This window comes from Sciurus carolinensis, unplaced genomic scaffold, assembly GCF_902686445.1.
Source record: "Sciurus carolinensis unplaced genomic scaffold, mSciCar1.2, whole genome shotgun sequence".
NCBI lineage: Eukaryota > Metazoa > Chordata > Mammalia > Rodentia > Sciuridae > Sciurus > Sciurus carolinensis.
In genome coordinates, this window is record NW_025920183.1 from 257,177 (window position 1) to 284,805 (window position 27,629).

General features: G+C 53.6%; 2 pseudogenes; one reads left to right on the forward strand and one right to left on the reverse strand.

Moving 5' to 3' along the window:
• LOC124974847 (probable RNA-binding protein 19) overlaps positions 1-27,629 on the forward strand; it is a 470,746-nt pseudogene that overhangs the window by 6,293 nt on the left and 436,824 nt on the right.
• Positions 17,885-27,629, reverse strand: part of LOC124974830 (SH3 and PX domain-containing protein 2A-like) — a 76,909-nt pseudogene continuing 67,164 nt past the window's right edge.

Here is a 27,629-nt window from a genome sequence, read left to right on the forward strand (position 1 = left end):
GACCTGCCCACTGCGGAGAAGGGAAGAGCCAGAGTGGGTGTGGGGACACGTGGCTGGAGAGGGTGGCAGAGGGGGTCAGGTGGGTGTGGCTGGTGAGGGGCACCACTGAACCCACTTCCCCTGGGTCTGCTCAGCTGCTGGCTGGAGAGAGCAGATCGGGTCCACCTGATGGCCATGGGCCTCCTTTCCTCCATCCCTCAGGAGACCAAGGGCAATGTGGTTGTCCTTGTGGCCCTTGGGGAGACCCAGCTGGTGCAAAAGGTGTGGCGCTTCCTCCTCGACATCAAGGTAAGCCTGGACTCCTTCAGCCAGGTGGGTCCCCACTGCCCTCCCCGCAGACTCTGATGGCCCCGACTGATGGCTGCTGCAGAGCTGGGGAATGGGCTCCCCATGGAAGCTGGGGGTGTGTCGACAGGCCCTGTGGTGACTGGAACCAAAGCCTGAGGGCTCACTGTTCCGCTGCCCTTCACAGGGACAGGCTGCTCCTGAGGCTTCTTCCTCCATGTCTATGGTGGCAGGTGGCCTGCAGTTCCACACTGAGATGCCGTCTGATCAGTGAAACAGCAGCTGGGGCACCTGGGAGGTCCAGCAGTCTGGTCATTCACTGTCAGGGTCTGCATGACTCAGTGGGGGGTTGGGGGCTGACCACTCAGCAGAGCTGCCCAGCTGTGGAGCCAGCAGGTGGCCTTCTGGAGAGGGTGGCACCTCCTGGGTCTGCTTCCCAGGTGCCTGGCTCCTGGGGCCCCAGACAGTGCTGGTGTCAGACTGGACCCCTGCTGCTGTCCCTCATGAGTCCTGTCTGCTCCACAGGCCACAGCAGAGTGAAGCAAGACCATGATTATGGCCAAGAACCTCCCCGAAGTCATCCTGGCAGCTGAGTTGTGGGAGACCTTCGGCCGCTTCAGGAGCCTGGGCCGAACACTGCAGTCTGAGGGTGGTGTCACTGCCATTATGGTAGAGTTCCTGGAGTTGCACAGGACATTCTGACACAGCCTAGTCCAAGGTAGGGCTGCCCCAGCATGGTTAGGGGAGAGTGACCTGGCGTGTGGGAGGGCCCTCAGCCTGAGCTCTGCCTTCCCACAGCACAGCTGCAGAAAGCACCCTGCCCCGCCCCCGCTTTCCCTGGCTTCCTTTCCTGCCTTAACTTGAGCTTGTGTGATTGTTTGCTGTCCTGTACCCGTGATAAGCTGAGTTCCCTACACGGGGCTGTTTAAGAATATCTATAGCCATGGCATGTTGGCTTAGACCAACAGAAAGTCACCTATGGCAGAGCCGTCAGGCAGGTGTCCAAGTCCAGGGTATGACCAGCGTCTCTGAGGGCTCTGGGGAGGACCTGTCCTTGTCTCTGCCACCATTGGGCTCCTGCTATCCCTTGTCTCCCTGAACCACTACCATCCCACTCCTGTCTGTGCCCCATCTTTGAGCCTTCTTGGTCCCACATTTCTCTTGGGTTTATAGTCCACCCAGATAACACAGGACATCACACCTTGGGATCTCGGTGACAGTTGCATGGGACTTCTCCTTAGATTCTGGGGTGGAGGCATAGCCATCTCTTGGGGAGCCACCATTTAACCCACCATGAGTACTTTGTCGGACACCTTAATGCTTTGCAGACCGCGGTCCCCCAGTGATCCTCAGGGCAGGCATTGCAGGTGTGGAGGTCATTTCTCCACAGCTGCTGCCCTCTGTGGTTGTCCCCAGCTAGGGCCCTGCCCACTGTGCTGCCAGGCAGTCAGTGAGCTCCTGACCCACAAGACAGGTGCCAGTGCCAGCACCACAGACGCCATTTTTCCTTCCTCCTGCTGCTTTGGGAAGGAATCATCACCAGGTGAAGGGTGGCGAAGGGCCCACCAAGGCAAGGCCACATTTCTCTCCTGCACATATGGAGACTGAGGCCCAGTGACCCAGAGTCACCCAGCTCAGAAGGGGCACAGCTAACTCTCTGTTCCCCAGGCTGGCTCCCGAGCACGAGTTTTCTTTTTCCTTTTTTTAAATTTTTTTTTACTGGGGATTGAACCCAGGGACATTTAATCACTGAGCCACATCCCCAGCCCTTTCTTATATTTTATCGGTGACAGGGTCTCATTGAGCTGCTTAGGGCCTCCCTGAGTTGCTGAGGTTGGCTTTCAACTTGCGATCCTCCTGCCTCAGCCTCCAGAGCTGCTGGGATTACACGCGTGCCCCACAGCACCTGACTGCTTGTGTGTTTTTTTTTTTCTGATTGTAATAAACTTGTGAGCCTCACATTTTGAAATTTGAAACAAGTCCCAGAGGGCCCAAGTTGACAAGTCTCCTTCCACCCTGCCCTGCAGCTCCCAGCACCTTCTACTGAGGCAGCCATTAGCAACATCTGTGTCTCCTTAGTTAAGAAACCGCCTCTGAACATGTGTGTGGAACAAGAGCAATTCTCTGGGTGACCACACTGACTTCCAGCTGGAGCCGCCCCTTGCTAGCAGTTTTTCCCCTTGCCACTCTCCCCCTTTCACCCTCTTACTAGAGAAAAAGCAGGGGGTGCCTTGACTCCACCCTCATGCAAGGTAGCAGAGGTGTCGGATCTCCTTTGCAGCCTGAGGCGCAGCCCAGGGGCCAGAGTGTTTTTCTCTTGGGGCTCTGGGCCGCATTTCTCTTTCTGGTTCCTCTGCCCTGGGGAACACCCATCTCCTCTGACCCTCAGACTTTTCATCTGCACGTGGGACTGAGTCCCTCTCAAGCCACGTCCCAAGATGGAGTCCCACAGGATGGTACCTTTGCCTCTGCAGTTCCATCACGTCCCACTGTATCTCAAGTGGGTTCCAGTTGGTGTCTTCTCCAGCACAGCCCCACAGAGCAAATAGCACCAAGAGGCACCAGCGAAATCTGCAGAAAAGGACCTGGTGGAGTAGGAAATGGGTAAGAACAGGTCTATGTGGGAGGAGAGCAGGGTAGCACATAAGTGTTCATCAGGCCACTGGTTTAACACTTTGTTCATCTTGCACACAAACGAACTTCAGTCTCTAATTGTATAGGTGTGTAAAACATCCCTGAAAAATACAGCATCAGAGCCACACATGGTGGCTCACAGTGCTCATCCCAGCAGGTCAGGAGGCTGAGGCAGGAGGATTGTGAATTCAAAGCCAGCCTCAGCAACTTAGCGAGACACTAAGCAACTCAGTGAGACCCTGTTTCTAAAATATAAAATAGGGCTGGGGTGTGGCTCCATGGTTAATCACCCCTGGTTCAATCCCTGGTACCAAATAGAGCATTGTGAGTTCAGTGTAAGGTAGCAGCTGAGGGTGAGGGAAGAAAACCTAGATCTCTTCATACTCAGAAGAGCCAGGAAAGCGTCCCTGCTCCTTAGATGGGGAACTGATGGCAGTGAGGAGAGCCCTGTTTGCATGTGGCACAGCGCCTCCTGGTGTCCAGCAACTGCACAGGCAGGAAAGGGAAGAGCAGTGGTGTGCCACCCTGGCGTGGGTGGTCCCAGCCCCCTGGTTGACCCACACAGTGGGCATGTGAGCAGGGTAAGCGTTCCTTTTCACCAGGGACCCATGACCACACCTTGTAGTCAGACATCTTCAGGAGCCTCCTGCGGACTGGGTCGTTTGACCCAGGTGTTAAGATTCTACCCCTCGGCCCACCACACACAGGGTTACCAATTCCTCAGTTTCCTAAAATGAGAATTTTCCTCTTAAAGACACATAAGTCCCTTGTCTACCATCTCCATTGTCCTCATATATTTACAAAAAAAGTGTTTTATGGCAAGAAAAAGCAGAGGGCTGCGGACCCTCTGATCACTCCTGTAAGGTTTGAATCCATGCCCTTGCCTGTTCAGGGCCTTCCTCCATGCCTGTGGCTCACGTCCGCGTGCCTGTGGGTCTTCAGGACTGGTCCTCTGTAAGGGCATTTGGGACCTGCTGGCCTGGAAGCTGCACCTGTCCCTTCGCTCTCTGCCTATCCCTTCGCTCTGCGGATGGAGCGCACGCCATCTGCTAGGTGGATGGTGAAAGGCGAGAACTTCCAGTCCCTCCTTGGTGCCACCCAGGTTGGCTTTGTGTTGGGGTCCTTTCCACCCTGCTTGTGCTCCTGGACCACTCCCCTCGTGGGGTCCTCCTGTGTCCGTAAGCAGCTGTTTCCCTGCAGCTGGTAGCCACCATGACTTTCAGTTCTGCTGCTGCCCGTGAACCTGGATGATGATTTCTGACCCAATTGAACCCTCCTCTCAAGCACACAAACTGGCGGGGTCAGGAGGCTTGCAGACAGCTCCAGTCTGACTTCTTCCTCCCTGCTTCAGGCACAGGCAGGGGACAGGTGCATTGGGTGGGCACAGTGCCTCCTGGGGGGGTCCGCCTCCATGTGATTGGGTTGATTTTATTTGCACTAGACGGTGCCCTCTCAAGCAGGCACCTCATCTGCCTTGCTGCCCATGCACCCTGTGGAGTGCCAGGCCCTGGGTGTGTGGAGAGATTGGTGCCCCAGGGCAGAGCGGGACCCGCTCCCTGCCTGCTGGCGCCAAGCTCTCCATGTCCTCATACTTAGGTGCTGCTTCTGGGGAGTGAGCCATGGGTGCCGGGGATGGTGGTCAGGATCCCTTTCCCATGCCTGCTCTGGGGCTGGGCCAGTTGCCTCCCTTCAGGTTGTTTCTGAACTGGTCCTGAACAGTGAGGGTGGTGCCCACGCACCCCACTGAGGACAGGGGGAGATGCCATGCTGAGCACTGTTACCCCCACGCAGTGGGAGCACACGTCTGTAACTCTGCCGCTGCTGTCCAGGGTGACCACAACGGACATGGCCCAGAATTCCCAGGAGCTCCTGGGCTGATCATGGCCATGTCCAAAGAGGGCCTCGGGCACAGACCTGTTCTGGGGTGTGAGCAGTGTCTTCTCAGCACCAGTGTCTGGACCCTGTTAGAATGCTCTTCTGTCCCCAGGCTCAGGTTAGTGTTGAGGGTCCCGACAGTCCTGCAGCTTGGAGGGGCTGGTGTATGCTCACTGACTGACAGGAGGCCTCAGAGCTGGGATCTGTCCAACCCCACTGGGCTCCCTGCAGCCTCTGGGAGCTGATCTCCTTTTCTGACCATGTTGTCTGCACAGCCCCCAGTCCCTGGTCCCCTGAGCTGTGCCCTCTCCCCTGCTGCTCCTCACCCACCCTCTGCACATTGTTCCAGATGCTTCCTCAGCATGACAGGAGGTGGGGGGAGCCATTGGCCCCAGGCCCTGTGTTTGGGGCTGGGCAGGGGAGCAGGAGGGACCATGCTTCTCTGCAGAGCTCTGATCTGCTCTCTGCCAGCTTCCAGGGAGGGGCCAGCGTGTTTTATCTCCCCACAACCAAGACCCTCACCTCCAGATAAAGGGCTGTTGATGCGGGGGGGTGGGGGGGTCCTGGAAAGCTGTTTGCATCTGATAATAGTCTGCCAGCGGCCGCAGCGCGGAGCCTAGGAGGCCTGATTATAATAAAGCTGAGTGGCACTGCCTGACTGGATTTTATTGTGGGGCTGTGGAGGAAGCCCCTCCCTGCCTCCTGCCCAGGAGCTAAGTGGCTCTTGCTTCTGCTCCTACAGCCAGCCCCTCCACTGCTTCCTCCTGCTGGGGCCTGGTGATTTGGTTGGCGAACATCTGCTTGAGTTTGGCAGTCACTTATTTTTTCTTTCAGTCATCCTTTGTCTCCCCATTGAGGCCGGCAGCAAAGCACTTTCTTAAAAAGACCTTTCGCTGGTGGCCTCAGCCCTGGGCCATGTCTGGACCTGCCTGGACTTGGATGTGGGTTGCAGTGGGGTTTGGCCTGGTGGCTTGGGGGTGCTGGGAGGTGCAGGGGTGACTGGGTCAGACTGGTCCTGTCCTCAGCCAGCAGGGACACTGTCCCCTGCATACAGAGGTCTGGCCTGGAAACTGCAGAAGGAGGGCTGGGCTCCCCCACAGCCGCCTTCCCTCAGAGGAGTTCACGGGCTCCCCTGGGTGCCAGCCCAGCCACTTGGACATGCAGGGTCCAGGGGCAGTGTTCATGGTGCAGTGTTTCTTCTGGGGTGTTGGATAGGCCCAGGGGCTGTCGCACAGCCTTGATGTTCATCTCCCAGTCACCCTGCAGGCAGCTCTGGCAACAGTCCCCACTCACATGTGGAAAAGAGGAAGCCCTGGGGTTAGTGATCTTCGGAGGTCATGCGCGTAGAGAGCATGGGGATGTGCCCCGCAGATGTGAGCCCTGAGGCCTGAGCCCTTTCCTGTCCCCACTCCTCCCCTCGAGCACTCAGCTTGTTGGCCACCTGCAGATGTTTTTGGACTGTCTTCTCTGGACCAGTGCTGGGGGTACAGGTGTGATGCATCAGGCTGTGTCCTGTCCTCAGTGAACTCCCCTTTAGTTGGGGACCCAGATGCAACCAGTAAGGAAGATGGTTTCAGAACAGGCTAGGGGTTCTGGAAAGAGGACACCAGGGATATGGCGGCCTTTTTTACTAGTGTGGCCAGGAAGAGCTGTCTGAGGGCAGGATGTTTGGACTGACACTGGGCAAGCAGAAACCAGGCCTGGGAAGACAGGAGGGGAGCCGGTTGGGCCAGGAGATAGTAAGTGCAAAGACCCTGTGGTCAGCATGGCTCTGGCAGGCTTGAGCATCAGCAAAGAGGCCAGCAAGGTCAGGGATGAGGTCAAAGGAGCTGGCGAACTGGGAGCAGACACAGAGGCCACTGGCAGGGCAGCCACTCTCTTGTCCAATGGCAGGTGATAGTAACCAGGCCTGTAGATGAGTATTGGACACTTGTTTTTCCTAACAACTCAGTACAGTGCAGGAGTGTGTGTGTGTGGTTTTACTCCGGGCTGCAGGAGGGATGTGGAGGCAGGGCGGCTCCATCACTGGCCCAGGCTGCATGGTTGGTACACAGCAGAGCCCGGCGGCACAAGTCCACAACCTTGTGTTCCCACATATGTGTCCCACGGCTCTGCCCCTCCTGACCATTGTCTCCAGTCCCCTGTCGTCAGCAGATCTGTAAAGACTGCCATGCCCTCTTCTCATAGCATTTCAGGATCTGGGCACTCCAGGGGCAGGGATGTCATTGTGGGCATGAAAGGTTAGGATGTGGACATCTCTGGAACTAGCTGGCCTGCGCTGTTGGGGAAAGGCCCGGCACATAGGAACATGGCTTTCATCTCCAGCCAGCTGTTTTTCCCAGTGCCCTTTCCTGGGCGGGGCTGAGAGTAGCTGACCTGCCCGGGGAGGGACCGTTCCTGACCACAGTTTCTTAGGTGCCCACTGACCCAGTCTGCTCAGCTCAGCTCAGCTGTCTCACTAAACCCAAACACCACACCCCAGGCGGTGCCTGCAACCATCTGACCAGGCTCCTGGGCCGGGGTCGGGTGGAGTCGACTCTGCCTTGCTGAGGGCCCTGGGCTCCCCAAAGTATCCCTGGGAGACTCTCACTTCTGGAACACTGGCAGGCCCCTGGGACAGAGCAGGAAAGGTGATCAGTCTTTGCCAGAGGTCTCTGAGCAAGAAGGAGGTGTCTGCTTGCTGGCTGGTTAACCAGCTTCTGCCTGGCACAAAAGCTATTGACTTAGGTTGCCAAGATTGAAAAACTGGGTTTTCCCATGTAAAGTTGGGTTTTCTGCTTCTTTTCAAAACTCTGAACTTCTGGACATAGAGTTGATCTCCCCAGGGGGCAGAAGCTGGTGATTGCTGAGGAGAGGCTATCCCTTGCACTGGCCATGAACCTTCTGGGGCACCATTGTCTCCATGCCTCTCTCCTCTATAAGTTTCTGTCAGTCTCCTGGGATCCAGTCTTGCCTTCCTGAAACTGCTTGGCATCTAATGTTGGGATGTCAGAATGTTCCTGAGGCCACCCATTTGTGTTTATGATGTGGTCTCTGTGGTCATGGATAAGGACAGGTAGCCAAGGTACCCAGCATGTCCTGGCACGTGGCAGATCTACTGTCCATTCTTTCCTTGACCTTCAACCTCTAAGATGTGGGATGACCAGGAGACCCAGAGGGTCTTCCTGCTGATGGTCTTGACTTCCACTTTGATTGAAGTTCTCTTCCAGGATCTGGAGTCTGAGCTGCTGTGTCCTTAGTGGGGTGTTTCCTCCTCTCTCCTTTGAAAGTGGACTTCTGAGTACTGATGGCCACACCTGGAGTCCCTTGCTGGGTCTGTTGGTTGTTTCTTGGGTGGGGAGGAGCCTGCATAGAGATTTCCTCCTTGTGGTCTGGGGCCCAGGAAGCTGGAGGACTGGAGGTGTCCTTTGGGTCCTGGGAGGGTTCCAGCTTGGTCACTAGTCATTTCTTTGAGACTTGAATGACTTGCTCAGCGGCTAAGCAGTTGACACCTAATCAGGACTGGAAAGCTTCAGGCCGCAAGTGAGAGGCAGGGAACAGGGCCCTGGAGCTTGGCATGACAGTGCAGGACAGGTCTGAGACCCGGAAGCCCCCTTAGGCCCAGCACAGTTGGGAGCTGTTGGAGGGAAGAATGCTGGGGAGAAGCCCATGGGCTCCTCTTGGGCCGTGGGACCTCGGGAGCTTCTGCCAGCCTGGGGGGCAGGGCTGGAGTCTGGGGCAGGGTGGCCACCTGCTCAGCATCAAGGTGGGTTGGGGTGAGAAAACCCCTCCCTGGGGCTGTCCCCTGGGGCTGTGGGGTAGCTGTTGAGCATTTCCTGGTGAAGGGGCTTATCCCCAGGCCTGGCTCTCAGGACTTGGTGAAACCAGGGAGGTTGTGCCAAACTGAGTGCGTTTCCCTAAAGTAGGGTTTCTCCAACGGTCCTGAGGCTGAGGTGTCTGCCATCCTCACTGGGGCAGACACCTGCACTGGACCCTGGCCAACCACCCGTGGCCCTGTCCCTTCTGCCCAGTGCACCCGTGGGCACTGCCTGCAACCGGCAAGGCCAAGTTTGCCCTCCCTCTCTCTGGAACCTGTTCCTTCAGAGGGGCTGAGGTGCAGGGGCAGTGGTGACAGATACTGGTGCAGCCGCCTGGGTCTGCTGCTGCGTAAGCAGCCACGGCCAAAGCCCTCTGTTCTCACGGCTGCATGCGCATGCGCATGTGGCAGACTTATGGGACCATACGCCACACTCCTCATCTTCACCTTCAGCTCCCCAGGTCTGTCAGTGCCCTTCAGTGTTCCCCAGCACATCATTTCAGTGACGACCTAACATCCCAGCCTCCAGTGGCCTTGCTGGTCTGTCTGTGACTCTGTGGTGGGTTTTCCCAGTTTCCACCATTACGAAATACTATGACTTCCTTGTGTATAGACAAAACCACTTTGACACACGTGTATGTTCAAGGGGTATTTGAAATCCATATTCAAGGGGTTTTAGAATGCTCTAAGTTTTCCCATTCTGTAATTTTTACAAAACTCTTTAAGATGCATTTCAGTTTGAAAGTTCACTAAGTGATGTTTTTTAAGGAAAAATAACTTTTTGCTTAGGTTCATGGTTCAAGAACATAATTTCCATAATTTATTTTGAAGTTGAAATAAGTGTGTCCTAGTCCTATCTGGGGCTTGTAGGTTTGGATCTCTGTCATATTGTTTTTAAAACAGATCAGGATCTGCATGCAGTGGCACATGTCTAGAATCCCAGCAGCTCGGAGGCTGATGCAGGATGATCTTGAGTTCAAAGCCAGCCTCAGCAAAAGGGAGATGCTAAGCAACTCAGTGAGACCTGGTCTCTAAATAAAATACAAAATAGGGCTGGGGATGTGGCTTAGTGGGTAAGTGCCCCTGGGTTCAATCCCCAGTACCAAAGAATAAAATAAAATACAACACGGTTAGACGGTGAGACTTTGTCTCTCTTCCTGGCTCTCTTGCTGCTGACCCCTGCAGTCCCTCCTGACTGTGCCACGGAGGCAGAGCCCCTGGGTACAGCATTCCATGCTTTAGGCCCTGGCTTTGGTGGGTAGATGTTACTTAATGGGGTTGTTTGTTTTTGATGGGGTTAGTGGCTGATGGTGAGACCCCAGAAGGTGAGAAGCCAGCAGGGGAAGGATCAGAGGCCCCCTCAGCCAAGGGCCAAAGAAGAGGAGGAGGAGGAGGAGGAAGATGAGAGCCTTCCAGGATGCATTCTGTTTATTAAAAATCTTAACTTTAGCACCACAGAGGAGACGCTGATGGAAGTGAGTATCCACCAGAAATGGGGGATGCTCCAGGCTGCGATGCGGGCAGTGCATCTGCGCTGGGTCTGGCACAGCTCAGGTGGTGGACAGCCCACCCTACTGCACACCATCCCTGCTGTTGGGGGTTCTGCATTCCAAGCGCTCTTGGAAACAGTTCCCCAACTGCTTCTGTGGTGAGTGACCCAGAAGTTAGTGCCATCACTGTGCGTGGCCTGATGGAGCCTGCAGGAGACTCATCATTGAGGATGTCCCCACCTGGCGTGTCTGGATGGGGTGAGTCTGCCCCTGTGGGAGGAGAGCAGGAGGGGCAGGGTAGGGAGCTCCAGGGAAGGGTTTGGCAGATGACCAGTGAGCATGGTCCCAGATGCCCAGTGAGCCCATGGTCCACAGGGCCAGGATGGGCAAGGGGCCCCTCCTGCTCAGAGGATGGGGTCTGCAAACTCCCTACCTCCCCAAATGGGACTTCCCAGCAGAGGTGCTGCTTTCAGTGAATCTTGTATGGCACAGAACAGATGTTCACCAGATTTCCTGCTTAATTCATGAGTGACACAGCTCACAGCCATGAACTTGTCCTGGAAGGGAGATGGCCAGAGGATGGAAATCTCTGATTCCCCTTTCTTTCCAAAGGTCCCCTGAGCTTTAAAATTCTATAGAGGGTTCAAGAGAAGAGGCAGTGTCCACTGACCCCACCTCTGTGCCGTGACTTTCCCTAGGTAGGAGGACAGCCACAGCAGTGGAGAGGCCCAGACCCAAGCAGGCAGCATGGCCAGGGGCCCCGGAGCACCTGGTGAAGCACTGATACCCACATGACTTGGTTTTATAGGTGCACCCTAGCAGTGTCTCAAAGGCAGGTGGCTCTGAGCCTGTCAGACCAGCTGTGGTCCTTAGTTGTCCTTTTCACACCTGGCGTAGTGTGGGACATCACTATTGGATCAGCGTTTCTTAGAGTTGCACAAATGGCAGCTCAAGGGTGGCCTCAGAATTGAAGGCCCTGGAGCTGGAAGGTTCAGCCAGAACCATCTAGTTCAGCTGGGAGATGGAGCTTCAGAGAGGTTGCCCCACTGTCCTGAGCTCACACAGCCCATTATAGCACCGTGGGGAAGAACACCCAGATCACAGGACCCCTGTCCCACTCCTGAGTGTGGAGTCATGATCAGGGGACACTCCTCCAGGGCCTGTGTTCTGGCCTCACTCCTTGCTAATGGGCAAGCCCTGAAACCTTTCTGTGCCTCAGTTTCTCCGGCTGTCATAGAGGCAGGAGTGGAACATTCCCATTGGGTTGTTTTGAAGGTTTGACTAGGACGAGTGAGATCCTCCAGGTAGAGGATCCCATGCCTGAAGCACGAGCCTGCTGCCGGTGTGTGTGAGGGTCTCCGCTCCTCCTGCTGCCCATTGCTCCCTTGGACAGTACTGAGCACCTGCCTGTCTTTGGTACTGAAGACAGGGCCAGAGCTAGAACCACGTGGAGTGTGCCTTAGCTTGGCTCTAAAGGGAGACAGGAGAAGAGGGGAAATGTAGAGTGTGACTTACAGTTTTTTAGGATTATTTTGACTTTAAGCACAGAGGGCAGTGAGGTGGTCGGGCCTGGGGTCAGTAGACTCCATGCCTCTGAACTGACACCAGCTTCTGGGGTCTGCAGCAGACCTCTCAGCTGTTCCAAGGCCTAGTTCTTCCCTCTGTAAGTGGAGGAAGAAAGCAGCCCAGCTGCTGTTTCGAGAGGCCTGGGGCACTGGCCAGGTTACTTGGAACAGGCCATCGCTCACCACCTCTGAATGACCCAGGATCTCCGTGGGCAGACATGGGAGGACAGCTCAGCAGGCTGCACAGTGGCTCAAAGCCTGGCTCAGCAGCCCATGTCCAGGCCAGCATGTCCAGCTTTGTGACCCCAACTGCCAGCTCCCTGGCCCTCGGCTGCCCATCTCAGGGCATATCTGGGTCACTAGGTGGGTGGATGGTGTGGGGCCTGCCACAGGCCCAGGCACAGTGAGCAGCCTCCTGGGGTCAGCTCTGCATGCCTCCTGCTTCCTGTGCCTGTGGGTGGACCCACGGTGACTGGAGATGCTCCCACGCAGGTGGTGGATGCTCCCAAAAGTCGGGGGCTGCATTATCCTCTCTTCTCCAGGTGTTTTCCAAAGTGGGCACCGTGAGGAGCTGCTCCATCTCCAAGAAGAGCAAAGCAGGTAACCCATGGAAATCTTGGCTGGAAAGAAGTGGTTCCAGAAGAAATCATACCTGCAGGTGGGGAGGGCGGCCAGGCTTGTCTGAAACAGCCCCTCCTCTCTTCTGGAGACTCCTGCTGTGCAGTCAAAGAGGACCATGTGTCCTGGGCTGTCCAGAGCCTTGTAGGCTGTCTTGTGGTCCTGGAGCTGTGCACCTAGTGGGTGGGCAGGTTACCATCAGCACCCGGGGTGCTCCCTCCTCCCCACTCCTTCCAGACACAGCAAGAAGGACTGATTGTGGACTTTCCCACTTCAGTTCCAAGGGAAATGACCCATACGTAGAACTTCTAGATCATTCCAACATGTCACTAATCTGCACATCCCTGGCTGTTAGGTAGTGAGAAGGCAGAGATCACCTGGCCTCTCCCTTCAGCCCTGTGTCTTGTTATGATGCTCCTGGCCTCCCCTCATTCATGCCCTGATTCCCTGCAGAACATGAGCAAGGACATGTCCTTTGTCCTTTATCACATCCATGTACCCAGAGCAGCAGCCCTTTGATTCATGGACATGGTGGGGTGCAGCACGAGTCAAGAGTGACCACTGCTCATTCGCTCCCTAACTGGTCTGGACCACCAGGCAGTGAGCACCAGAGATGTGATCCCTGTCCACAGGTACCTGTAATAGCTGGGGGACATGTGAGCTGGTGGCTTCAGCACAGGACCAGGAGGGCTGTGGCAGGTTCTTCAAGTCAGAGTGAGCTTAGAGGCAGGGAGGCTGAGCATCCTGGTGGCAGAGGTCAAGGCAGGAGGTGGAAAGGGAGGCAGTTTCCAGCTTAGGAAGTGGCTTTTATGCTCTGCAGGGGTTTGGACTACAACCTGGTAGGGAACCACCGAGGGTTTTAAGCAGACGCTTCTGTGTGTGAAGTTAGTGGTCCCTTGCCTCTGTCTGCTCAGGCTACCATGGTAGGAGGTAAACCAGGCCGCAGGGACACTGCCCCTGTGGGAGCCTGCCCTCGCCCCTGTGAGCACTCAGCAGTGCTTTGACAACCCGTCTTTGGTGTTGGAAGCAGCTCTTGGGGTGTCCACTGTCCTTTCGGGAGCCTGCCATCTGGCCAGGCACTGGGGAGAGCTAGGTGGTATCTGGTCAGCTAGGTGGTATCTGGTCAGCTAGGTGCAGCAGGACGAGGCCACACTCAGCCTGGGGTTGGCATGAAGGACGGCTGGGTGCAGGTGGCTGTGCAGCAGCAGGTCATACTGCTAACCCTTGAGGGGCACAAGGAGAGATGGTGGGCAGAGCTAGTGCAGAACTGGCACATGGGGGACCAGCAGAACTGGGTCTTTGGCATCAGCGTGTGTCCCTCTCCCACAGTCCCAGGTCAGCATTTCCTGTGGGCTGATCCCATGGGCGCAGAGGCCGGGAGCCAGGTACTGCTATTTGCAGAGACCAACCTCCCAGGCAGTATGGCCCTGCCGTGTCGGAGGCTGGGTGAGCTCCTCTTTCTCAGGAGTACGTTTGACACTGAGGTGCAGATGCCACCAGCCCACTGCCCACAGCCTTCTGCCCCCAAAGAAAAGCTCTCTGCTCAGAGAGCAAACTGACAGTCACCATGGGACAGGACTGCCTGTCCCCTGCAGTTCCGAGTCATGTTTGTGCTGTTCACAAGGTTTCCTAGCGTGACTGGCCTTGGGTCTCTCAGCCTCTGGATAGAAACACAGGTGCAGGGCACTGCAGAGGAGACAGAGGTGCAGTTAGAGACCTTGTGCTTTGGGTTGCCCCATGGGACACCCCAGCATTACCCCCTACACCTGACACACACACACTGTCAGGAAGCAGCGCCCCTGGAGAGGCTGCTGTTGCTCTTGCCCTCTGACCTCCTGTTGCCTTGGAGTGGGGAACCAGGCAGAGCCAGGGCACCTTCATCCTCCCCGTCAGAACTTTAGGACCGAAATCCAGGAGCCAGATCTGAGGGTCACAAATGCCCCCAGGAGGCAGCTCTGGGTGCTGGAGACACCACATGGAGGCAGGGCCATCCAGGTAGAGGCTCCTGCTGGAGAACAGTGGTCAGCCCCAAGTCAGTTCCCCCTCCCTGATGAAGCCGAGATCGTATTAGGGAATTAATTATCACATCAATCATCTGGTAATTAATAGTGAAACTCAGTGGCGAATTTCCTGGGGCAACTAATTGTAAATGGCAAGCCCGGAGCTGAGGCTGTGTGGGGGCTGGAAAGGGAACTGGAAAGGATCCAAAGCTGAGCCCTGGCTCACTCTGTGCTCCCTCTCACAGTGGGCCCCCTGTTCCAGGAGCGCTGCTTTCCACAGTGTTTGGATTCATGGAGTACTAGAAGCAAGAGCAGGCCCAGAAAGCCCTCAAGCAGCTTCAGGTAAGCAGACTGTGAGCCAGTGTCCATGCTGGGGGCCTGTCAACTCTGAAACTGGGGGTAACCCCTGATCTCCCGTCCTGCTGGGCCCATCCTTTTATCAGTTTCCAAGCAAGGAAGACCCCTCTCAGCCCTCTACAACCACTTTCATTCACTTATTCCACCCACACGCTTGTGTCATGGGGCTAGTTTGTGACCTCACTGTGGTAGACCTGGGGAGACCCTTCCTCTTTCTGGTGGGGAGATGGGCAGTGGAGTCATGAATTAAGACAAGACAAGATCATACCGAATACTCATTCACATGACTTCAGAAGTGGAGCTGCCTTAGGCTGGGTGGGCTAAGGGGAGCCCCTGAGGAGCAGATGGCTGAGCTGACACCTGCCCACTCGAAGTCACCTGCACAGAGACATGGAGGGAAAGCCAGCCAGGAGTAGAAGACAGCATGTGCAAAGGGCCTGTGTCAGGAACTTGAGGGAGTTGGGGGAATAAGCCCCCGAAGGCAGCCGGCACAACAGTGTATGGCAGGTATTAGGGGAGGTGGAGGTATTTAGGATGAGATTTGCAGGTCACTTAAACGACTGGATGTCAGCCGGAAGGCTGGACAAGACTGTCAGAGGGCTCGAAGCACATGGGGAAGGGTCTTATTTGTGCTCCAGGACAGTTTCCAGTCCCTGTGTGGAGATGAGATGGGCAGGAAACCCTCAGTGGTCAGAAAACTGTAGCTTGGGACAGGGATGGGCAGCAAACCTGGTAGGAGGGGCTGGAGATTATTTGAATGTAGATTGAACATCTGGTGCAGATGGAGGTGACAGCCTTCCTGCTGAGCCCTATGTCTTGTGATAAATAGGACCCTTAGCAGGAGGAGGGAGCCATCACCCACAGGAATTGCATGGCCAGGGGACTCTACCACCCCCAGGGAGCCGACCTCACTGGCAGTGACCACAGCTCCCTCACTGAGGCCCACATGCCAGACCCTGCCAGGGCAGGGAACAGGGCAGAGCACTTCCTGGTCTCTGGTTAGACACCAGAACTCCCAGTGTGTCACCAGCACTGTGTGCTGTCAGCTCAGATGTGGCTCCTCAGACTCTGTGGTCATCTTCCTCTTGCACTCAGGTCAAGGTGCACTTCAACTTTATCATGCAGAGAGCACACTGCTCAGCCCCAGCAGGGTGAACGTGCATGTCCGTGGTCACTGAGGATTGATTATGCAGAGTCACCTGGCTGTGTTTCCTGGGAGGTTGGAGGGACTTTTGGGGTATTTCACTCAGACACCAGCTACACCCCCAGGGACCACTGCTTTAGGTGCAGGGCGCTAGACTGGGGATTGTGGGAGCTGCAGACTAGATAACAAGCTCTCTCTGCAAGTCACACCAGAAGGGCCCCTGAATCTTCAGATGCTATTAAACAGTGACTGAGCCTGTGCCCTTGAATTCTGTAAAGGTCAAACTGCCGCAGGGCTCAGGGAACATTTGGAGACTGGGTCTCTGTGAACACTGGTCGCTGCCTGGCTCTCACCCCGCTATCTTGGGGAACGCCCTTCCATGCCTGCACTCCTGACCCCTCTGCATGGCCTCTGTGAGCTCGACCTCTGCCAGCTCAGCCTCTGTAAGTACTGCCCCTGTGAGCTCGGCCTCTGTGAGAATGGCCTCTGTGAGCTTGGCCTCTATGAGAACGGCCTCTGTCAACATGGTCTCTATGAATTTGGTCTCTATGAATTCAGCCTCTATGAGAATGGCCTCTGTGATCATAGCCTCTGTGAACATGGCCTTTGTGAGCAAGGCCTCTGTGAGCAAAGCGTCTGTGAGCAAGGTCTCTGTGAACACGGAATCTGTAATTCGTTATTTCTGTGCTCTGACTGAGACAATGCCTCTATGAGCAAGGCCTCTCTGAGCAAGGCCTCTATCAGCAAGACCTCTGAGATCTCATGGCTTGTGAACTTTGCCTCTGTGAGCATGGTATCTGTGAGTAAGCCCTCTGTGAGCAAGTACTCTGTGAGCAGGGCCTCCATGAGCAAGGCATGTCCTCTCTGAGCTCAGTCTCTGTGAACAAGGCATCTGTGAGCATGGCATCTATGAGGAAGACTTTTGTGAGCACATCCTCTGTGAGCAAGGCCTCTGTGTGCACGGCCACTGTGAGCAAGGCCTCTATGAACAAGGCCTCTGTGAGCAAGGTCTCTGTGAGCAACGTCTCATAGAGCAAGGTCTCTATCAGCAAGGCCTCTGTGATCTCATCATCTGTGAGCTTGGCCTTTGTGACATGGCCCTCTGTGAACTCGTCCTGTGAACTTGGCCTCTGTGAGCAAGCCCTCTGTGAGCAAGGTCTCTGTGAGCAGGCCTCTGTGAGCACAGCGTCTGTGAGCACAGCCTCTGTGAACATGGCCTCTGTGAGTAAGGCCTTTGTGAGCAAGGCCTATGTGAGCAAGGCTTAAGTGAGAAAGGCCTCTGTGGTCTAGTTCTCTGTGAGATAGGCCTCTAAGAGCATGTCCTCTGTGAGCACGGCCATTGTAAGCACGGCCTTTATGAGCACAGACTCTGTAAGCACATCCACTGTGATCAAGGCCTCTGTGATGTAGTCCTCTGTGAGCATGGCCTCTAGAGCACAGCCTCTGTGAGCACGGGCTCTGTGAGGTTGGAGTCTGAGCACGGCCTCTGTGAAGTCTGACACTGTGAACATGGCCTCTGTGATCATTGCCTCAGTGAGCATGGCCTATGTTAGCAAGGCCTTTGTGAGCTAGTTTTCTGTTAGCTAGGCCTCTGAGAGCACTGCCTTTGTGAATGCAGCCTCTGTGAACATGGCATCTGTGAAATAATCTTCTCTGAGCTCAGCCTCTGTGATCTCAGCTTCTGTGAGCAAGGTCTCTGTGAGCAAGGCCTCTATCAGAGACTGGGTCTCATCCTCTGTGAGCTTGGCCTCTGTAAGCATGGACTCTGTCACAAAGTCCTCTGTGATCTCATTCTCTGTGAATTTCGCTTCTCTGAGCATGGCCTCTGTGAGTAAGCCCTCTGTGAACAAGCTCTCTGTGACCAGGCCTCTGTGATCATGGCCTCTATGAGCAAGGCCTCTGTGAGCAAGAATTTTGTGAGCATGGCCTCTGTGAGCTAAGACTCTATGATCAAGGCCTCTGTGAGCTTGCAGTCTGTGAAAATCAACTCTGTGATCACTCTGAGCTGCTCTGAGCAAGGACTCTGTGAGCAAGGCCTATGTGAGCAAGGCCTCTGTGATCTAGTGCTCTGTGAGCTAGGCCTCAGTGAGCATGCCCTCTGTGAGCAAGGAATCTTTAAACTAGTCCTCTCTGAGCTCAGTCTCTATGAGCACGGCCTCTGTGAGCAAGGCCTCTGTGAGCACGGAGTCTCTGAGCTCGGCCTCTGTGAGCAGGGACTCTGTGAGCAAGGTCTCCGAGAGCATGGAACCTGTGAACTCGTCTTTTCTGAGATCGGCCTGAGTCAAGGCCTCTGTGAGCTCGTTTTCTCTGACCTCGGCCTCTGTGACCTCAGCCTTTGTGAGCAGGGCCTCTGTGAATAAGGCATCTGTGAGCAAGGCCTAAGTGAGCAAGGCCTCTGTACCTAGTGCTCTGTGAACTAGGCCTCTGAAAGCAAGGCCTCTGTGAGCACAGGCTCTGTGAGGTTGGATTCTGAGCATGGCCTCTGTGAGCTCTGACACTGTGAGTATTGACTCTGTGAGCAAGCCTCTGTGATCATGGCCTCTGTGAGCTTGACCTATGTTACCAAGTTAGTTCTATGTGAGCAAGGCCTCTGTGAGCTAGTCCTCTCTGAGCATGATCTCTGTGAGTAAGCCCTCTGTAAGCAAGCTCTCTGTTAGCAGGCCTCTGTGAGCACGGCCTCTGTGAGCATCGACTCTGTTAGCAAGGTCTCCGTGAGCGTGGCCTCTGTGAGCATGGCACCTCTGAGCAAGGCTTCTGTGAGCTCATCCTCTGTGAGGATGGCCTCTTTGAACTCGATCTCTGTGAACACCACGTACGTGAGCAAGCCCTCTGTGAGAACAGCCTCTGAGAGCACAGCCTCATAGCTTTGCCTCTGTGAGCAAGGCCTCTGTGAGAAAGGCCTCTGTGAACTCGGACTCTATGAGAATGGCCTTTGTGAGCAGGGTCTCTGTGACCACGGCACCTATTAGCATGGCCTCTGTGAGCAAGGCTTCTGTGACAAGGTCCTCTGTGAGCACGGTCTGTGTGAGAAAGCCCTCTGTGAGCTCAGCATCTGTAAGCAAGATCTCTGTGACCACGAGCAAGGTCTCTGTGATCACAGCCTTTGTGAGCTAGCCCTCTGTGATGAAGGCCTCTGTAAGCAAGGCCTCTGTGATCAAGGCCTCTGTGAGCTCAGCCTATGTGCACAAGGCCTCCATGGGCTCTTTTTTCCTTCAGACTGAAGAGAAGCATAGAGGACACAGCAAATGTGTGTCATGGGTTGAGGAACCAGTCACAGGTTGACTAGGGTCCCCTGCTGGCTGTGGAGGTCGACCTGTTTCCAGGACATTTTGCCTTGGAACTGCTGAGCTGAGTGGTCATCACACTCAATTTCATCTCATGCTGCGGGATGGGGAGGGAAACTTTAGCCACCAGAAGGGGAGGGAGCCTGGCCGACACCCACCTTCCTTCTGAGGAAGAGGAGGGTAGAGAAGCATCACAGTGAGCGCCTGTCAGCACCAGGACCCAGCCGCAATTCTCTGTGCCCTAGGAGGAATGTGCCTTGCTGACTGAATATCATAGAAACCAAAGTGCACTTCAAGGCACTGTATTGAGCTGCACCCTGCCACTCCTGCAACTTGGAGAACACAGACTGCATAGAGCCAGCGAGGAAAGGATGTCTATACCAGGCAGGCCTCAGAGTGTTGCCTGGGCCTGGATCTGTGTTTGTGTAACTGTTGCTAGAATTGTATATTGTATTGTATTGTAATTGTATAGTGGAATGAGGTGTTTGTGGAGGACACAAACATATGTAATGTAGATTCCCCTGCAAGAAAAAAGAATAAAATATTCACATAAAATAGTCCTTGAAAGAGCTTTGCAAGAGAGGCCTGCGGTTTCAGCTCCAAGGCCCTGGGTGTGCCACCCTGCAGAGCCTCTGCTCTGTGTTGAGGAACAGCAGACTTCCTGGGCTTCCTTCTCCTCCAGCTCAGGGAGCCCTGCAGGACTCTGGCTGCCTGTGGGTGCTCTTGGCCCATGTGTGTCCCCAGCCTGGACTCGACTTTGAGCCCTCAGCTGCCACACCCTACTCAGTTTGCAAGAAGCAGCTGTCTCCTTCCAGGGAGAAGATTTGAGGTTGCAAGCCACTTTCTGGACATGGGGCCCACTGATGGACCATGGGAGGCAGACGGTGGGAAGAGGAGAGGTCACAGCTGTACAGGGGCACAGGCACCTGACTTCCAGAGTCACTCATGTTTAATCCACTCGCAGGAAGCATTTTCCCATGTGGTGATGCAAGGTCTTTATAGAGCTTTAGAGAAGGCAGGAAGCAAACCAAAGAAAGTGGATGGTGGGTGTCAGGTGGGAGCGGGAGGGAGAGTGACCAGGGGACATGGGTAGCCAGCTGAAAATGTCCAATGTGCCCCAGTCCCACCCTGCTCTGTCCCTCAGTGGGAATGCTGTCTAGGTGCTCCCCTGGAGCACGGGGCCAGGAAACCAAGCCCACAGAAGTACACTAGGGGTGCTGGGGCCTTGGGTTCATGTCTGGAGGGTCTCGATTGACAGAAGCATGAAGCAGTTGAAGGCCGATCTCTGGTGCTGTCCCTGGACAATCCTTAGTGACTGCTGGCTGCCCTTGGCAGGGGTGCTCCCTTCTCTGCTGGACCCCAGCCCCTTCCAGGACCTGGACCTGTGGCAGGCCTGATCTGGCCCCAGATGGGGCCAGGTGGGAAATGGGAGCTCAGATGGGCCGGTGAAGAAGAGAGGAGGAGGGTCGGCCAGCCCTCCTGCCCAGAGAAGATGAGCCCTGCCAAGAACACAGAGCCACTGAACTGACTGAATGGTCAGGGAGGCACAGAGCGTGCCTGACACTGGTGCAGGGAGCCGGTGTTGCCAGGGACCTCAGGGAGCTCCTGCTCTGAGCCCCGCCACGGCTGGTGTCTCTGTCTTCCAGGGTTGTGAGCTACACACTCTGCATGGATGAAAGAAGAGGCTGGGGCTCCGGAAAATGCTGAGTTTGTGCTGATATCAGAAATGACATATGCACAGTGATGACCCAGGGAGGTGCACTGCCAGATCCTGGTAGTGCCAAGGAAATCAGCACTGACCTCACTGCTGGGGAGCAATAGCCACATGGTCACTCCCACCTGTGAGCATGTGAGCTCTCTACCAGGGAAGGTGGAGAGACTGTGTTCACCCACCCTGGGATATGCCAGGGGACTCAGTGCAGGACCTCAACCTCAGGTCAGCAGAAGCTTTCTGGGCGCTGCCTTAGGCTCCTCTGGCTCAGTGGAGGGGCCCAGCAATCTCTGGCAGGCGCTCTGTCCCTCCCTGAAGCTTCTGCCAGCCCACAGACACTAGGACTCCTGTGGCCCCACTGACCAGAAGCCTCCCCTCTGCGTGGGCTCCCCTCTGTGCCTATGCATCTTAACACTATTCAGCCATCATCAAAGCACATCCCACCTGACACTTGGTGACCACCCTCTGTGGGCTGCTTTGCTAGGCAGGATCTCAGGCCTCATTCTGAGGAGTGAGTTTTAGCAGATACACGTGAACAGACAGGTGGAGTCCCAGGTGCCCAGCACCATGCCTGCAAGGTCAGCTGGGAGGGGAAAGCTTCCTCTGCACTTGGCTCTCAAACTGAGCCACCTCTCAGACTGTCCCTGGTCTGGATGCTTCTGTGTGGCCTCTGTTATGTTCTTTCTTCAGACTATGTTAGACATCATTTATTTACTTGGAAGAGAAAGTTCAGGGTGGCTCTAAGACAAAGTTCATTTTTATAAGATGACATGGAGATCACAACGTCTGTGAATTTGAGTCCTGCCTTTTTCACTTAGCATTATGCCATGAGCATGTCCCCACGTCATTAGGTGCTTTACTACAGGGACTTTGGATTTATACAGAGGCCCTTTATGTAAATGTAGTCACTACTTTTAAATTGGCTCACTTAAAACCACTGTCTTGATGAACACTCCATTGTTTTCCCCAGGTTTGATTTTAAAACTTACAATTCACATTCTTGGTGGTCCAAATCTTAGTGTGTGTCTGTTTGATTGTTTTCTCAGAAGAAAAGTCAGGAGTTAGAATTGCTGATCCAAAAGAGGTAAAGGTCTAGGACACACCTGAGACATGGAAGATCAGCTCTTCTGAGATTTCACACAAAAGGACACACTCATCAGAGAGGTATGGGAATGATGCTTAATTCCTAGCAACAGCTGACAACCTGAGTGTTTTGTTTTGTTTTGGAAAATCTGCTTTTTTGACCATTTAAAGAATGGCACCTGGTTTAGGTTGTGTTCTCTTGTAGCTGGTGAGGTTGAACGATTCTCATATGGTGACGGGCTGCTTATTAGTCTTTTCTGAATTGCCTATTTGTATCCATAGTTCTTTCTTCCATGGAGATAACCTTTTATCTATTGATTTACAAGTACTCTTTACATATTGAGAAAATTAACAGCTTTTGGATACTGCATGTTTTAAGTATTTTCCCCAATTTATCATTTTCTCCTATTTTTTAACATGAAAATGGTAGGAAAATTTTAGGTTGCCAAATCCATCAAATTTTTCCTTAGTGTTTCTACGTTGATATCATGTTTACAGAAATCCGTCTCCACACCAGATATGTATGTATAAAATATTCTTTTCTTAGTTTCTTATGAATTTACTATTGTAGTAATTCATCTGGTGTCTATATAGATACGTGGTGTACTACGTGTCCAATGTATTTATCTGTTTACAGTTAAGCAGTTATTCTGGTTCAATCTGTCTCTACTGATTTAAGGTACAAGTGGCTTTACACTAAAGGGCCGCTCAGTCTGGTTCTATCTTTGCCTGCTCTGTTGAACTCTGCCTTGTCTCTGGCACTGAATCAGTCTTCCTGTTTCCTTAACCATGTGAACTTCCACATCCTGCTTCATATACATTAGTGAAGTTCACAAAACTATGCAGGAAGGTTTTTTTGTGTGTGTGGGAATTTATTTGATTTGCTAGTCAATTTGGGGTGAACTGACATCCTTACAGTATATGTCAGATTGTTCATCTGGTAATAGAAAGTGCTTTAATTTGGTTTGTTTCCTCAGTAAACATATTGCTGGATATAGGGTATTTTTCATCATGTTTATTTACTTTTATTTTTATATCATGTGGTTATTCTGAACAGCTTTTTAATTATTGCTGTTGTATAGCAATTCATTATATTCATAATAGTATTATTTTGCTGCTGACTGTCTACCTTGACACCAGTACACATTTCTTGGCTCTTCGTGATTTTCTGTTTGAGAGAGGGGCAGAGGAGAAAACCTTCCTGTTGAAAATAACAATAGTCGTGGCTTTTCTTTCCAACTCCTCGGGTTCCAGATGAGGATGGGTGATAGGAATAAGGGTCACATGTTGACGTTGCTCTTCGCAAGGTGCCCACAAAGCTAGGGAAGCACTGGCCACTGATTCTCCATCTGGGACACAGGTCCCTTGTGAAGTTTGGTGGTTTTGGGTACCAGGATTGAACCCGGGGGTGCTCTACCACTGAGCCACATCCCCAACCCTTTGATTTTGAGGCAGGGTCTCCCTGAACTTGCAATCCTCTTGCCTCAGCCTCCCAAGTTGCTGGGATTGCAGGCATGTGCCATCGCACCCAGTCCTGGTAAAGTTTTAAATACATATTTGGTTTCTGTCCATCTCCACTGGACTTTCCAGCCATGGCTCACTAGTACTCCTTGACATTCTTCTGGCCTTTCTCTATCTCTAAATGCATATGTATTTTCACTCTAGGACTTGAAATGTGTAAATTTGAAGTCTACTTTCTCTGGTGGCCATACTTGGTGTTTCTAAGATCTGAGCTCTGCTGGAGTTCTCTGCCAACATCAGGACTAGCTCTCACTCTGCAAGACCAGGGAGGACTGTCCTCCCTCACCAGAAATGCTCTAGAACATGTCAAGTGAGGTCTGGGGCTTTACAGCAGTAAAGAGCCAGGAGGGGTTCCTTGGCATCAGGGATGCTTTTCCATCAGTGGTGAAACTGCATGTATGTTTGCACATCTATGCCAGGAGCGCCCCTGCTGTGTCCCCGACTCAGGTCCTGTGGGTTCGTGGTGGCACTTCGTGCCTGTTTAGAAAGGCCTTACTGTCTTTCTGAGTGATTTTCATCTGGCACAGGGTCCTGCACCAAAGGCTGCACCCACACTCACCACCTGAGAGCTGGGTCCACACATCTCAGGGTTTGGTTCATGTGCCTCAGTGACAGTCTGGGGACCCTCCGTTTCAGCTGACATGCAGTTTACCCTGAATGCTCCAGCACCTGCCGTGGAGCCTCCCCATGCTGTGTGAGTTTCGCAGGGCTTCTGATCACCGTATGAGCTCTCTGCACTTTCTGTCCTTCATGTGTCTAACAGAGCTTCTCTCTGAACTTCCCTGGCCTTCAGCGGGCCCCAGGAAGGGATCCCAGGTCTGCAGTGAGCTTTCCTACTACCAGTGGGCTCTGCTTGCTTCCGTGAAGACCTCAGCCCCCAGCTTGCTTTGTGATTTCTCTGAACCCTCCTGTGTGGCATCTTCTGGTTCCCTGCCAGTCCTTACCCAGGTGCCTTCTGGCAGGCTTCCTCTTTACCCCGTCCCTTCTCTTGGTTCCCTGTAGACAGTCTTCTGTGCATTCTTACTGAAGACGAGAATGAAATGCTTTCAGTTTTCCTCAGCCTTCCGCAGAGGGTGCTGTTCCTCGGAACCCTGTTCTTCACACCTGATGAGACCTGGCTCTTTGCCTGTGTAGCTGTGTAGCTCCGCCACCTCTGCTGGGTTCTCCTCTCACTGTAGATCCTGGTCAGGAAGGGTAGCCAGCAGTGCCCTTGCCACCTGCCATGGGGTCTGTGGCCGGGTGTTACACGCTGTTCCTGGCAGGTGTCCAACCGGCTGGATCTGTGGCAGGTGTGAGGCTGGCCTGCTCTCTAGGTACAGTCCTGGATACATTGGAAAGCCATCTGTCTCTCTTCTCTTTCCTAAAACAATGTGGGAACCACTCCACCATTGGGGCCTGGGCTCTGCCCACCACTTTCTACTGCTGGCCAGTTCACTTTTGGGGCAGGGAACCCAGGAGGGGTGCAGAAAGAGACCAGGAGAACCTGCTTCTGAGAGGGTCCAAGGGCAGCAGGTGGCAGGTGGCAGGGGAGGGCTCTTGAAGGTCTTCCCGGGGTACTGCTGGCCTTCCAGAGCTCAGTGCTCTGCTGCGTGCCAGCCCCCATCATTATTCACGCTGGGGCATCCATCCTGAGTGCTTCCTCCTTGACTTGGTCAGCAGTGACCCCAAGGATGAGAGGAGCCAGGCACTTCCCAGCCCCCATTACCTCCTTAGCCTTCACAGTGATCCCGTCGCCCACAGATGGGGCGTCTCCTGTGGGCTACAGCCTAACCGCTTTTCTGTTTTTCTCTCCTTTACTAATTATTATGCAGGTATAATTTTTCAGCTGGTACAAGAGAATAAAGTCTCTGAAATAAGGTGGTCCTGTGTCTCTGGAATCCCCTTGGTTTTAGCAGAGAAAATGGCAACAGCGATCATGGCCTTGCTGGCTCAGGGCAGAGGGGCAGCTCTGACCCCAGGCCAGGTCTCCTTGGTGTCTCTATGGCCATGTTACTGTTTCCTGAAGTCCTCTTGTCCATCCAAGTTCCTGTCCTGGGCCTGGTCATCTTGACCCTCAGAGGCAACCTGTTTTTCAAAGGGAGTTTTTTCCCAGTCCACTGTGAGCTCCTGTGCTCTGCTGGCCCGCCTGCCCCAGGCTGGCTGTCTCCTGGCTGTGGGCAGCTGTGGTCCACAGCTCTGCCCTGGCCCCAGGGTCTGACTCAGCCCCTGGCTGCACCTGAACACCCACCATCAGACCTCCCCGGCCAGGCCCTGCAGCCTCCACTCAGCCCCCCTCTCCCCCTTGCTCCCAACTGCTCACGTCTCAGCCTGACCACTCGAGCTTTGCCTCAGGCTACGACAAGCCAAGCCGAGATGAGCTCCCTAAGGTGGAGGCCAGCAGAAGAGTGAAAGGCACAGGACATGGCGGTCACTGCAACAGGGTGTGCTGGGACATCTCCACACCTGGACGGACCCCACCGTCACAAGTGTGGTGTCACTCTCACCTCCCAAAGCCACATGGCAGTCACTTCCTGGGTCTGCTCTTGCATGTATGCTGCATATCTTTTGAGGGGGAAAACATTACAGCTAGAGGGCAAGTGGCCATGGTCAGATCCTCCTCTTGGAGGAGGCAGCTAGGGCTGCTGTGCAGCAGATGAGGGGAGACGAGGAGGCTGCAGCCCAAGAGAAGAGACTTCCTGGGGAAAGTGAAAGATGGCGGCTTGAGGCCAGCCCAGCGGAAGTGGGAGCATGAAGGCATGAACTGTCCTGCACAGGGTTCTGCAGGGCCCTGCTCAGCAGGAAGTCGCTCCCTCCCGAGCCCTGGACCTGGCCGTCTGGTGGAGCCTGACCTTCCTGACATGCCAGGCTGCAGTGCCCTCTGGGGATCCACCTTGCATTGCTAGAGGGATCCAGAGGCAAACCTGGGCTCAGGCGCACATTCCAGTGGTGTCTGATGGAGCAACCAGAGGACTGGATCAGAGAAGGTACTCCAGCCAGTGGAGTAAGAAGAGCTCTGCCCATGGGATGTGTGCTGGAGGAAGAGGCTTGGAGGAGCTGGAGGGTGCAAGAAGTGGGGCAGGCTTTCTTCTACTTTTGAATCACTCCCCAGCTCTCTCCTCTGGCCTTTTTTTTTCCTGAGGTGGGGGGAACCCTAAAACAGAAAGGTTAATCTAAGTATACATTTGAAGCTTTTAAAGACTCCGATACAGGGCTTATTATGCTAAAAGAAACACACCTGGCCTGCAGGAGCTTCTTAGCAAATCCACCATGCATGTAATGATTCAGTTAAACACGGCCCCAGGATCCTTTCCCATGATTTCTATGTAAATTGGATGCTTCAAAATTACTATATGTGTGAAATTCCACTTATTTCTTTTAACATAGAAACTTTTATCACTTAACTCACTGGACAGAATATTTGAGCCATTTGCAATCCTTAGAGCAATTTTGTTTGGTCAAACCTTGTGGGATTATACTTCAGAAAAGACAGTGAATTATATTCATTGCAAGAAAACAGCCATTTTAAATATATAAGGGGCACCAGGAAAATTTTCATTTTAGTGAAAATTCAATATTATATCTTACTTCTTTTTACAGCAGGGTAAGCCTTTTATCTTTACGCAATTTATAAAACCCAGCATGGAACAGGACTGCGACAGGCAGTGGCAGATCAAGCTGATAGATAAATTGATGCTTTGGAGACAGAGGGAGCCATGATGTCTGTGGGGCTTAAGGTAATAGCTTTTTCTTGGGGAGATTTTCCTCAAGACCCTAGGGGAGGCCATGGGATATTTACTGGTTCTGCAGGTTCCAGTATGGAACTGGGTTCTCCCTTTTCCAGGGAGACTGGGACCATGCCAGCCCAGCAGGTGAGTAGGGCCAATGTGGCTCCAATGGACACAGGACTCTCAGCTGGACTCTGCTGGTGAGTCCAGAGTCCAAAGGCCTTCACTTTAAAGAACATCACAATTTTTTTTTCAAATAGATTTGAGAATTAAAAAAATTCAAGGATAAAAGGAAGCATTATTACCTATAAAACTAATTTCTTTCCTGCATTGAGCTGTTAGGATCTTTCATGAGATAAGTACTCTAGTTAGGGCTTGGTATTTTGGGAAGTACATTTTCTGCTTTGGTCATTTGGGACACTTTACAGAGGAAAAAGAGCAACTTAAAGAGGCTTTGCATAGATACAACCTGAATTTTAAGTGCAGGGGTAGGGGTATTTGTTTTCAACAAATGATTAGAAAAATTAAATTCAGGTCTTGAATAATGTCTAATTATATAAAT